Consider the following 12,612-nt stretch of genomic DNA (forward strand, 5'->3'; position numbering starts at 1 on the left):
AAAGTTGCCTTGTTGTGAGAATTTTTCTAAACACCTCATAGAATAGCATCTCTGCTCGTTCTGTTAATTTTTTTTCCTGACTTTCATTTATGGTGTCCCTTTCCTTCATCTATTTCATTTACTTTTTTGTATTTGGAAATTTGAGAATTCTTTGTGGCCATAGATGAGCATCATTCTTATAGAAAAATTCTGCATTTGCTTCTGGATATTTGAAGACATTTCCAATTGAAGATTTACTTAAATACCAGGTAAGACTGAGGACGGAAACCCTAAAGAATGTATTCAGGCATCAAAATGTGTGAACTGTGACTTGTGGTCTAAAAAACTTAGTATATATATGTTCTCTTCCACACTATCCAAGCCTGTGACAAATGAGGGTTGTTTTTTTTTTTCACCCTTTCTGTGGTTTTTGTTTCTTTGCTTTTACATCACCCTTTTCACTGATGATTTAGGTCTGCAAGATTCCCAGCTTCATGTGAGGGTCTCTAATTCAGCTCCAGGCAATTGTATGGCCTAGATTTTGTTGTTCTTCCGATCCCTTTTTGGTGGTTACAACTCTTCACAAATAAAAACCATTTTAGTCTTGGTACAAGGTTTGTTACATGACAGCATGTCATGGAAACAGTATTCTCTTTTTGTTTTTTTTGTTGTTGTTTGTTTTGGCCTTCAAAAATTTCCTTTCTACTCTTCAGATGTACTTTTAAAAAGTTTTTTTCATGTTTAAAAAGTTTAGTTTTTTGTTACATATTTTGGGTCTTTAATAAGATCTTACAGTATAAGGAACTTTTGATAGGAACTATTTTAAGCCTACCAAATTACTACTCTTCTTCAAACTGCTCTAATTGCTTTCACCAAGAACTCTGTGTTGTTCAATCTAGTAAGTTCAGAGTTTCCATCCTACTTGAGTTATATGTTGCCCATAATTGATCATTGCTTCCTTCTTGATGTACTTACTCTACCTTTCTTCTAGAATATTCAATTTTCTTCTTCACTAACCATTGCTCCGGAGATGCTAATGTCGGATGCTCATTTTCTCAACACTAATGCATAAGAAAACTCAGAGGTTCTGTACCCTGTCTTATTCTCTGTTCTCTCTTTCTTTGGGACTAATCTCATGTGCTCCCAAGCTCACATACCATCTGTGCACTCACTGATGTTTCCTAATGTGTGTCTCCAACCTCTTGAATTAAAGATGTGTATAACAGTTGGCCACTGGAAATCTTGAACAAAAGTCTTGTTCCTATTCCTCACCAGTTCCTCTTGCTGTATTCTGACACCTTTCAGTAAAGGATGCTTTCAGTGAAGGACACCTTCATTTCTTTGGGTGCTCAGGCCAAATAACCATTAGTCATCCCAGACTACTTTCTCACATCTCACATTTGATCGGTATGAAAATACTGTGGCCTATACCTTTCGGATGGTGGAATTCAACCACTGTACTGCTGCACACTCCGTCCCCACCTAGGGTGCCCTTGCTGTCTTGTCCGTCTGGACTTTGAACACCACAAAACCATGTGGGAACCTGACCAGTGGTTTCCTCTTCAGTGAGGCCTCCCCTAACAACTTGAGAATAGTGGCCTCTGCCATTCTACCGTCCTACTCTGCTATGGTTCCCTTTGTGGAATTTATCTCCACATTACATACCATGGGTGGGTTTGTTTCTTAATGGCTTTGCCTCAAAAATCTAATCTTCGTGTAAGCAAGGATTTTTTTTTTTTCCTTTTGTTCCCTGCCTACATCACGAGCTCCAGAACAGAGCCTGGCACAGAGTAAATGATTTAAAAAGCAAAACAAACTAACCCCATAGTTTAATAGGTATAATTTTATTGTATAGGAGATGGGGAGCGTAAGACCGTTTTTTTGTGTGTTTCCCAATGCCCTAGAGCTAGAATAGCTAAAAACTAAATCCGGGTCGTTTTCAAACAATAACAAAACAGAAAGTGCCATTTCCTGTTGTCCCTTGCTGTGGTCATAAAAAGTTCTTCACATGGTATTCATGACTTCACAGTCTGACCCCAATCTGTCCTTTGAACCTCATCTCTTATATGAATCACTTTCTTACAGAAGAACTATGTGAACCTCAGCTCTGTTCTTGCTGCTTTTCTCCAGAAAGGTCATGCCCTGTGTACCTCTGTGCTCCGCCTCCCACTTCTTCCTTAGCCTGGAGTGACCTCGTTCCCTGTTTCTGGCTAATCAAACCTTCCACTGTCTTCAACCCAGGTCAAATGTCACTTAAATCATCAAGTCCGATCCAGTCATCTCAGTAAAAATTAATCTTTTTTCCTTCTCAGGCATTGCCGAAGCACTTAGTTTTTATAGAATTTTTGATACTTTACACTGTGTGCCTTGTGTTAAATGCAATCATATGTCTGCCTGTTGCCCTCATGAGAAACTAAGCTGCTTGAGAAGAGTAGTTTCTATTTAATCACCTTCACATCCTTCCTTTAGGTCTTAATGGTGTTGCATATACATGGGCTGTGTTCAGTTAAATATTGCAGAAGTTCTTGTCACTGCCTCATCATATCCAGCTGTCCCTATTATTTTCAGTTTCTTTTAGACAAAGGTCTTATATGAATCACAGATATACGATCATGCAGAAACCACGTTTTTCTCTCAATGACAAAAATACTATTTCAATCATTTTTTTATTTTTTATTTTTTTTTAATTTTAGGATAATCTTTTTCTTGCATTTTTTTATTTTATTATGTTAATCACCATACATTACATCATTAGGTTTTGATGTAGTGTTCCATGGCTCATTGTTTGCACATAACACCCAGTGCTCCACGCAGAACGTGCCCTCTTTAATACCCATCACCAGGCTAACCCATCCCCTCCACCCCCTCCCCTCTAGAACCCTCAGTTTGTTTCTCAGAGTCCATCGTCTCTCATGGTTCTTTTTTTTTTTTACATCCGTTTTTAGTGACCCACATAGCTGGGAAAATATTGCTGGATTTTTTTATGGTCCACCATAGAACTTTCTAAGTCTGTTAGAGGGATGCTGCCTATCTTGACTATATATATATATATACTATAGGAGCATAGATGGAGTATGTTTATTTCAGAAAATTGGCAGGAACTGGCTTTGAAGGAAAGTTGGTTAAGCTGGAGATACAGCTGTAAGCTTTGTTCCCCTTCTTCTCCCCTAAGGAAGTAGACACAGAAGCACGTATTCAGGAAGTTTTGGCTCAGGAAGTCATTCATGCTTTCACCAGGCAGACCTCATTGTGACATCTGTAGGGCTTCATAGGAAGCTCATACCCAGTGTAGAAGTAGAAGTCACTCTGTCAGGTGTCTGTGTCCTCCGAGGTGGTACGCAGCTGGGCCACATGAGCTACATAGTCAGCTTCCTTGACATAACCACCAAACTGCAGGGAAGAGACAGTGATGCTTTCCCTGTCCTCCATCTTAATGCTGTCATCAGTAGGAACTGGGCAGGTTGGTCTGGAGCTGGTTTGGAATCTGAAACCAGACTTTGAATTTTTTCCATAGGGAGCCATCTTCACTGGGGAAACACAGCAAAAGAAATAGGAACTGTCATCCCCATCCAGATTCCCTTGTCACTGGTGCCTCCCACATACATCATGACTTCGGGCATTGCTTCCCGTAGAGCCTCACCCACAGGCTGATCTGTCACTTCCCCTGTGGCAAACCTTCCTCCTTCACAGGTCCTTTCCTTATAGGAGACTTTTTCCTTGCCCCCTTTGCTCAGGACCTGCCAAGGCCATGTCTTTATGCTTTCAAACAGCAAGTTCTTGATCATGCCCAAATGACGTGGCTGTAGCGCTCTGGATGCACCAGTGGACCATCCAATTCTTTTTTCATGTTATTTTGATGCATAAAATAATAAACTCAAACTTTCCTTTTTCTGACAGATTATATGTTACTATAATGATCAGTAATACAACCAGCAGCACTTACTTACAACGTGTTTTCCAGTAAAACCGCATTACTTAAATATAATGAAAACAGGAGTTAAGAGAAAAAAAATACACAGGGAGGCAAACATGGGGTGATCAAACGTGTATCTGGGAGGGACATTCTCACTGAGACATGAAGGGAAATAAGGTCTTCCCAGTCTGTTTAATTTTTTTAATTCTGCCCCATATCAAGTCCAATGGATTTTCAGCTTCTGTTGTACATATTCTTTAACCCTTAGGAACTTGGGGTATGTATCTATGGTAAGGCAGATAATGTTAATGTAGTTAACACTGAAGCTACTTTGCTAGAGTTACTGTAAGTAGGTAAATAAGGCAAAGATAAGAGTTCAGACTAGCAAGGACTTTTGTTTTTAACATATAATGTATTATTTGTTTCAGAGGTACAGGTCTGTGATTCATCAGTCTTACACAATTCACAGTGCTCACCATAGCACATACCCTCCCCAGTGTCTATCACCCAGCCACCCCATCCCTCCCACCCACCACCACTCCAGCAACACCCAGTTTGTTTCCTGAAATTAAGAATTCCTCATATCAGTGAGATCATATGATACATGTCTTTCTCTGATTGACTTATTTCGCTCAGCATAATACCCTCTAGTTCCATCCACGTCGTTGCAAATGGCAAGATTTCGTTTTTCTTTTTGATGGCTGCATAATATTCCATTGTGTGTGCATATATATATACCACATCTTCTTTATCCATTCATCTGTTGATGGACATCTTGGCTCTTTCCATAGCTTGGCTAATGTGGACATTGCTATAAACATCAGGGTGCACATACCCCTTCGGATCGCTACATTTGTATCTTTGTGGTAAATACCCAGTAATGCAATTGCTGGGTTTTATGGTAGCTCTATTTTCAACTGTTTGAGGGACCTCCATACTGTTTTCCAGAGTGGCAGCACCAGCTTGCATTCCCACCAACAGTGTAAGAGGGTTCCCCTTTCTCTGCATCCCTACCAACATCTGTTATTTCCTGACATGTTAATTTTAGCCATTCTGACGGGTGTGAGGTGGTATCTCATTGAGGTTTTGATTTGGATTTCCCTGATGCCGAGCGATGCTGAGCACTTTTTCATGTGTCTGTTGGGCATTTGGATGTCTTCTTTGGAAAAATGTCTGTTCATGTCTTCTGCCCATTTCTTGATTGGATTATTGGTTCTTTGGGTGTTGAATTTGATAAGTTCTTTATAGATTTTGGATACTAGCCCTTTATCTGATATGTCATTTGCAAAATCTTCTCCCATTCTGTCGGTTGTCTTTTGGTTTTATTGACTGTTTCCTTTGCAGACTAGCCAAGTACTTTACCATGCTAAGATATTTGTATCTGTTCCTTATGCATATGAAGAACCAGTGAAGGATTTTGAGCAGAAAAGGAACTTAACCATATTTGGCATTTGAGAATTTAACATCAGATTCAGCAGGAAATATAAAACTGTCTAGGGAAGAAATTTGAGTCATGGAGTTTTGTTTTTTTTTAAAGGTTTTATTCATTCATTTGACAGAGAGAGACACAACAAGAGAGGGAACACAAGCAGGGGGAGTGGGAGAGGGAGAAGCAGGCTTCCCACGGAGCAGGGAGCCCGATGCAGGGCTTGATCCCAGGACCCCGGGATCATGACCTGAGCCTAAGGCAGACGCTCAATGACTGAGCCACCCAGGTGGCCTGAGTCATGGAGATTTTTAGCTGAGTGAAAAATGAAGGGCTCATTCTTGGCAGCAGATCAGTAGTAGTTGGGGGGGAGAAGCCCATAAACGAATTGCAAACGTAGACCATAGACCCTGCAAAAATAATTTATTAAAGTATTTACTAATTTTAGTTTCATTAATTTTTATAGAGTGCTTACTATAAAGCTTGCACCTAAGAATATAGTGCTATTAAAGTGTAAAATAGTGAAGTATTTTATCTTGTCAAGGAGATGAGGAAAGTGACTGCTGCTGAGAAAGAACAGGGAGGGTTCACTGAGGTGAAGAAGGAAAGGGAGGGTATTTCAAACTGTAGGAGCAGCCTGAGCAATTCCAGTGTCAGGATAGGGCTTGGCAAGTATGAGAAACTGGTTTAAGTCCAATAGTGAATTCAGAAGACAGCAAAGAGGATTCATGGTGTGAGGGGAGACTGAAGACATGGCTAAGGGCTGCACCAGGAAGAATGCCATAGACCGTGTTAAGAATTTCTCTTTTAATGCAATAGGATTTGGACATTCAACCACCTTTGCATTGGTTTTACTTGCTTTTCTTGAGTGCTTTTAAGAAAGATCTAGGACAAATATCTTTCCTCACAGCCTTGGAATATTGGAAGTTAAAGTCCTTTCTGTCTTTGAGAGGAAAAGAAAAAAAATCATATTTTGATTTTGGGGAGATGTCAAAAAAATGTTTCTGGTTGTCCTTGCCTTCCTATCCTCCCAGTGGAAAGAAAAAAGATGTGGATCTAGAGACCCTAGAATTGATGGGAAGTGTGAGGGTGGGGGGGGGTGGAGGAGGCAGGAAGTGTTAGATTGTAAAGATTGGGAAACCTAAACAGCGTAATGAGAAAAACTAGAGGACCCAGAAGGAAATAAGTGAATGGGTCTTGCAAAACATATTCATTTGCATGAGGCCTTCTCAATAACTCAGGATCGCTGATCAGAACTACATATGGGTTCATCTTATTTTTATCCATGCCATGGGATGTGCATAACCATTTTTGGCTACCTTTGTGACCATCCTAGAGTGTGTACCCCCAAGATCTCTAGCATGCTTTAGGGAGGAACATTCTCTATACGTTAGAGGGCTGGGATTGAGCTGAGCAGTTTGAGATTTCTAGACTGGAATAGTAATTACTTCATTTTTGCTAAGAACAATGAGAAAGCAATGGGTAGTCTTAATATATTTGTATTTTAAAGCAGCACTTTGTCTGCAGAATGTGGAATAATAGATTCTGGAGAGAATGCACACAACATTTGCTGACTATTGTAATGGGCCTGTCTACAGATTGTGTACCATTGATCTAACAGTGGAAATGAAAAAAAAAAAAAAAAACCATTTTGGATATGAAAGGATTATTAGGTCACTTAAAAAATTATAGCTTATTGATTGGATATTGAAGATGAGAAGTGAGAATTGAGCCAAAGGATTCCAAGTCATCCAAAGAGGAAAACTAATCAGTGTGGTCTTCACAAGTTGAAAAGAAAGTTAAAAAGAATATCTATGCTGTCCATCAGGAAGTTGCAAATGTAGATCTGAAACAGTTAAAAGTTGGAGGTTCATGACTTCCATCATTTGCAGAGGATCATCAACAAAACATAGTAGGGGTCAGTTGATAGAATTTACAGTTTCATCTAGTATTCAAAATACTGTAGGATAGGGGTGCTTGGGTGGCTCAGTTGGTTAAACGACTGCCCCCGCGTTAGGCTCCTTGCTTAACAGGGAGCCTGCTTCTTCCTCTCCCTCTGCCTGCTACTCCGCCTGCTTGTGCTCTCTCGCTCTCTGTCAAATAAATAAATAAAATCTTTAAAAAACATACTGCAGGATAAGTAATTCAGGGCACCAATTTATGGATGAGAAAAGCAAGGCTCATTTGCATAGGATGTGATTTCAAAATTTGCTTCCTTTAATTACTATCATTTTCTGTCTCTGAATGGATGAGCTTGCAAAACAAAGATAAGAAGACTCTCCAGCAAAGGAGAATGAAAAAAAGGACAGAGAACCATACAAAGAAAGCTAGAAACTGAAGTACTTTTGAAGTCAATGGTGGAGATTTGATGGTTTTGAATATTGGTGTTAATGGAGTTTGTTAACCTTGTAGAGTACCCCAAAGATGTGTAGGATGAGGAATTGAAAACAAGTTATTTTCATTGTTATTCAATAAACTTTGTTGAGCAAGTAATCTGTGCCAGGTACTCCTCCAGATGCTGTGAATAAAATAGTGAACAAAACAGAAAAATCACCTTTCTAATAGCAATTAAATTCTGGTAGGACACAGACCATAAACATTCATGCAATTTAAGACCATGATTTGACATTTAACAATGAGGCAGTCACTGCAGTTACCAAAGAGAAGTAGTCTCTGGGGTGGAAGCCAAATAGCCATGAGTTGAAGAATTTAGAGGGGGTGATGCTGGAGTGGGATAAGGGGAACATGATTATTGCTGTGCCTAGTGTTAGGAGAAAGGATGTTCTATACAGGTTGCTGAGGTATGTTGATAGAATGTTCAAAAACCAGACTAAGATGGGACTAGACACATTTGAGGGGTTCTTGGATATGTATGACCTCCTCTTATGCAGCTTCCAACTAACAGGTTAAAGTGGAATTTTTTAAAACTAACACACAGTGTTAATTTTAGGTGTATAATGTATTGATTAAACAATTCTATATATTACTTAGTGTTCACCACAATAAGCGTAGTCACCATACTACATTGCTAATTAATTCCCTACGCTGTACTTTATATCTCCATGATTTATAACTGGAAGTTTGTTTCATCCATTCCCCACCCACCTCCCCTCTGCTGACCACCAGTTCTCAATTTGAATGTTTTTTTTTCTGTCTCTTTTGTTTTGTTTTTAGATTCCACATATAAGTGAAATCATGGTATTTGTCTTTCTCTGACTTATTTCATCTTAGCATAATACCCTCTAGCTCATTCATGCTGTTGCAAATGGCAAGATTTCATTCTTTATGGCTGAGTAATATTCCATTGCATATATACCACATCTGTATCCACTCATTTACAGATGCTTCCATATCTTGGCTATTATAAATAATGCTACAGTGAACATTGGGATGCAAATATCTTTTTGAATTAAGTGTTTTCACTTTCTTTTTTTTCAGATTTATTTATTTGAGGGGGAAGGAGGGGCAGAGAGAAAGGGAGAGAAATTCTCGAGCAGACTTCCCGCTGAGTGTAGAGCCCAATGTGGGGCTTGATCCCAGGACCCTGAGATCATGACCTGAGCCGAAATCAAGAGTTGGCCGCTTAACCGACTGAACCACCCAGGTGCCCCAGTGTTTTCATTTTCTTCGAGTGTACACCCACTAGTGGAATTACTGGATCATATGGTAGTCCTATTTTTAATTATTTTTTGAGGAATCTCTATACTGCTTTCCACGTAGCTGCACCAGTTTACATCCCCACCAACAGTGCAGGAGGGTTCCTTTTTCTCCACATCCTCGCAACACTTCCTTTTTTGATTCTAGTCATTCAGACTGGACCTCCAGGTTTTAGATTCAGCAGATCTGGGGTGGGGCCCAAGAATTTTCATTTCTAATGGGTTCCCAGGTGATGCTGAGGCTGCCGGTTGGTGGATGACACTTAAGAATAACTGCCTTAAATAAGAGTAGATTTTGTAAATAATCAGAATAGTCCAGACCTTAATGACATCCCTTGTTCTTTCTCCCAACCAGTTCTTAATCACAGGCAACCAGAAGCTCTGAGCTAACCTGGGAAATTATGTTCTTATTTAATTTTTAGAAAGCTGAATATAAATGTCCAACAGGCTGGTTTTCTCCATCCCTGAAAAGGTTCCTATGTCTCATCATAATAAAGGTTCCACACACATTGCAGAATGCCAATTTTGCTACCAAGGAGCAAGTTCTTAAAAGTGCATTTCACAGAATATAGAAAACAACCAATTAAACTTTTCTCACAGCAGGACCTCCCTTTAAAGTACTCTAATCATGAAGAATCACTTGTATTCCTCCGAAAAGTTGGGTTATGACTAATATTAACTTAAGGTGTGAGATTTTAACATTTGCTTTCTTGTGAAGTTATTAACTTTGTTTTTTGTTTTTTTTTTTTTTAGTAAATGTTCTCATTGAACTCACAAACTATACCTATTAGAAGCAGCTTGCTCTGTTCAGATTATTCCAATAATACTCTGCCTGGCCTCCCAATGTCCTCCTCCATTTGTGAATGCTTCCTTGACCCTTGTACCATTTTTGTACACATTTTAGTTTTTCTGTTGCCAGTTAACTCTGGTTAGATTCTTCTTTCAGGTCAAAGTTTAAATGCCATTTAATTCAGTGAGCTCTATCTTACTCCCTTGTGCTAGGTCCAGATTCCTTTGTTATAAGTGCACACTGGACATTGATTTTTTTGTTTATATTGAAAGAACTATATATAAAAACTTAAAAGCATATATGTATAAATACAAATATATGTGTGGGTATGCATAAAATACACAAATTAAAGGTATACATACTGATATATTTTCTGGAAGTTACTGTACTTGTACACCAGCAGCCATCTACATCAAGAATTAGGATATTACCAGGGCACCTGGGTGGCTCAGATGGTTAAGCATCTACCTTCGTCTCAGGTCATGATCCCAGGGTCCTGGGATCGAGTCCCGCGTTGGGCTCCCTGCTCCTTGGGAGCCTGCTTCTCCCTCTGCCTCTCTCTCCCTCTCTCTCTTTCATGAATAAATAAATGAAATCTTTGAAAAAAAAAAGAATTAGGATATTACCAGAACACCATCTGCCATCTTGTGTCCCATTAAAGATCTGGACAGGAAGTTTTAGTGACCTCAGTTCCATGCACCTGTAGACCTATTCTCTGCCCTTCACTAGAAGGCTGGTCTACGATGACATTTATAGAGATTCTAGACCCCAGCCTGAGACAGAATGAACCTGGGCTGTGGAATCAACAAGAAAAGTGCATTAAGCTCTTGGAGCCATGGTACCCTCTCAGAAGACCTGGAGTTTAAAAACTCTACTTTATGGGACTTTTGTAGAATTATGATACTGAATATGTAAAGCACCCAGCCCAAAATCAGCACTATTTAAATACTAATTTTTTTTTTCTACTGCTTTCTGGTATAAAGAAGATTCTCTATTCTTCCATAATTCTGCCAGATATTTCTGTTCTTGGTCTTGAATTCTCTGCCATCTTAAGGAGATGGAAGATGTTTTCTTATAGGACATATATAGGGTTCTTTTTGACCATCTATTAAAATCATCCATAATTTTGTCTAGTAGGAGCCAAGTATGACTGGTCAATTTATATTATCTCCAGTCTTCATAATCTTTCTTGAAGGTAGATATAATTATCTCAGAGGTGTTAAGTGATCTTTCAAGTGGAGAGAGCTCTAACTCTCAAAAGTAGGATTCACATTTAGGTACTTGCCATTCCTCCAAGTCTCACCGTTTCTGTGTGCATTGTGTGATATGGAGGTTGGGTGCCCATGAGAAGAAACTCTGGAATGAAATCAGGAAAAATAGTCATTTATGTGATGCTCTATTACACATTGGTAAGAATTCATGTTTTAAAAAAGATTTTGATTATAATTGTACCTTTCCATTTTAACTTGCTTATCTGTGTTGTAAAAATTTAAGCTGTGCTTAAATAATCTCTAACTGAAATCAAATGGTGGTATTACTTTTGCTGTATGCATAGAGCAAAATACTTCACACCTAGAAGAACATTGCATTTGTTAATTCTATACTATCTCTGAAGGAATAGAATGATTAGGCGAATAAGTTATGTGGGTAAAACATCTTTTCAAACATTGACTTCTAATGTCTACACTCCATTCCAGCTCTGTTGTATCATGCCTCTCGGTAGAAAGATAAACTTTTAGTACAAGTAGCCATCAAGTCCACAATTTTAATAAAACTGTAGTTGATAAATATCTTCAAACAGGCATATTGCTGTGTATGTCAAGAGCACCGTGATTCACTGTATGTGGCTTTGATGTATTGAGTTTCTGTACCTAAATGTTATATACCTGTGAGCATAATAATTTCAGAGTGGTTTTGAAACAGTACAAGACTGATACTGCAGGTCTTCCTGCTCCTTGCTGTGTGTTCAGTTTTCATGTTTCACTGAAATCTTAATAGTGCCAATGATTCTAACTTAGTTTATTAAAATTTTGAATGAAGATAGATATTAAATATGTATAAACACTATGAAAGAGGTTATAGTCCCCTGATTTTCTAGTTATTGTGATATAAACTGGAATTTGTAAGATGAGTATTATATTAATAGAAATCTACATAAAAATAGTATTCTTGGGGCACCCGGGGGGCTCGGTCGGTTAAGTGTCTGCCTTCAGCTCAGGTCATGATCCCATGGTCCTGGGATGGAGCCACATGCCAGACTCCCTGCTAGCAGGGAGTCTGCTTTTCCCTCTCCCCCATCCCCCTCATGTGTGCCTGTGCACTCTCTCTCTCTCTCTCTCTCTCTCGAATAAATAAAATCATTTTAAAAAATAGTATTCTTTCTTTGAAAATAGTATTCTTAATTATGAAATTCCAATCTTATATTTTTAAAATGTGCTATTTCCAATTTTATATAATTTAGGTTTTCAAAAGGACCAACTGCTATTTTACATTTTAAATTTTCTTGGTGGGACATGAATATAAATAGGATATAACATCTGCAACTTGTGAGCAAATACCAAATGAAGTAATCTGAAATTTTCTGGAATGGTTGATTTGAATACATTATGAACTTTTTTTTTTTGAAAGTAAAAATTCTTAAGACGACCTCTTTTGCTTTAATTATTCTACAAATAGGTTGAAGGGGGAAACGTAAAGTCAAATGATTAAGAGTATTATTGAGAATTTTTTACCCTGTTTTTTCTTATAGGTTACCTCATGTGTTTTAATGAAACATGCAATAAATGAATGCCTATTTGGCCTTGATATTAGTAATAGATAAACTTCAGATAATTTTTTTAAATCTCTA

At 38.5% G+C, this 12,612-nt stretch overlaps 1 pseudogene; it reads right to left on the bottom strand.

The window, feature by feature from the left end:
- Positions 1–3,201: 3,201 nt before the first annotated feature.
- LOC114211513 (heme-binding protein 1 pseudogene) lies at positions 3,202–3,764 on the bottom strand (annotated as a pseudogene).
- Positions 3,765–12,612: the final 8,848 nt, after the last annotated feature.

Source organism: Eumetopias jubatus, unplaced genomic scaffold, assembly GCF_037043125.1.
Source record: "Eumetopias jubatus isolate StellerSeaLion01/CBP00866 unplaced genomic scaffold, mEumJub1_p1.0 scaffold_3, whole genome shotgun sequence".
NCBI lineage: Eukaryota > Metazoa > Chordata > Mammalia > Carnivora > Otariidae > Eumetopias > Eumetopias jubatus.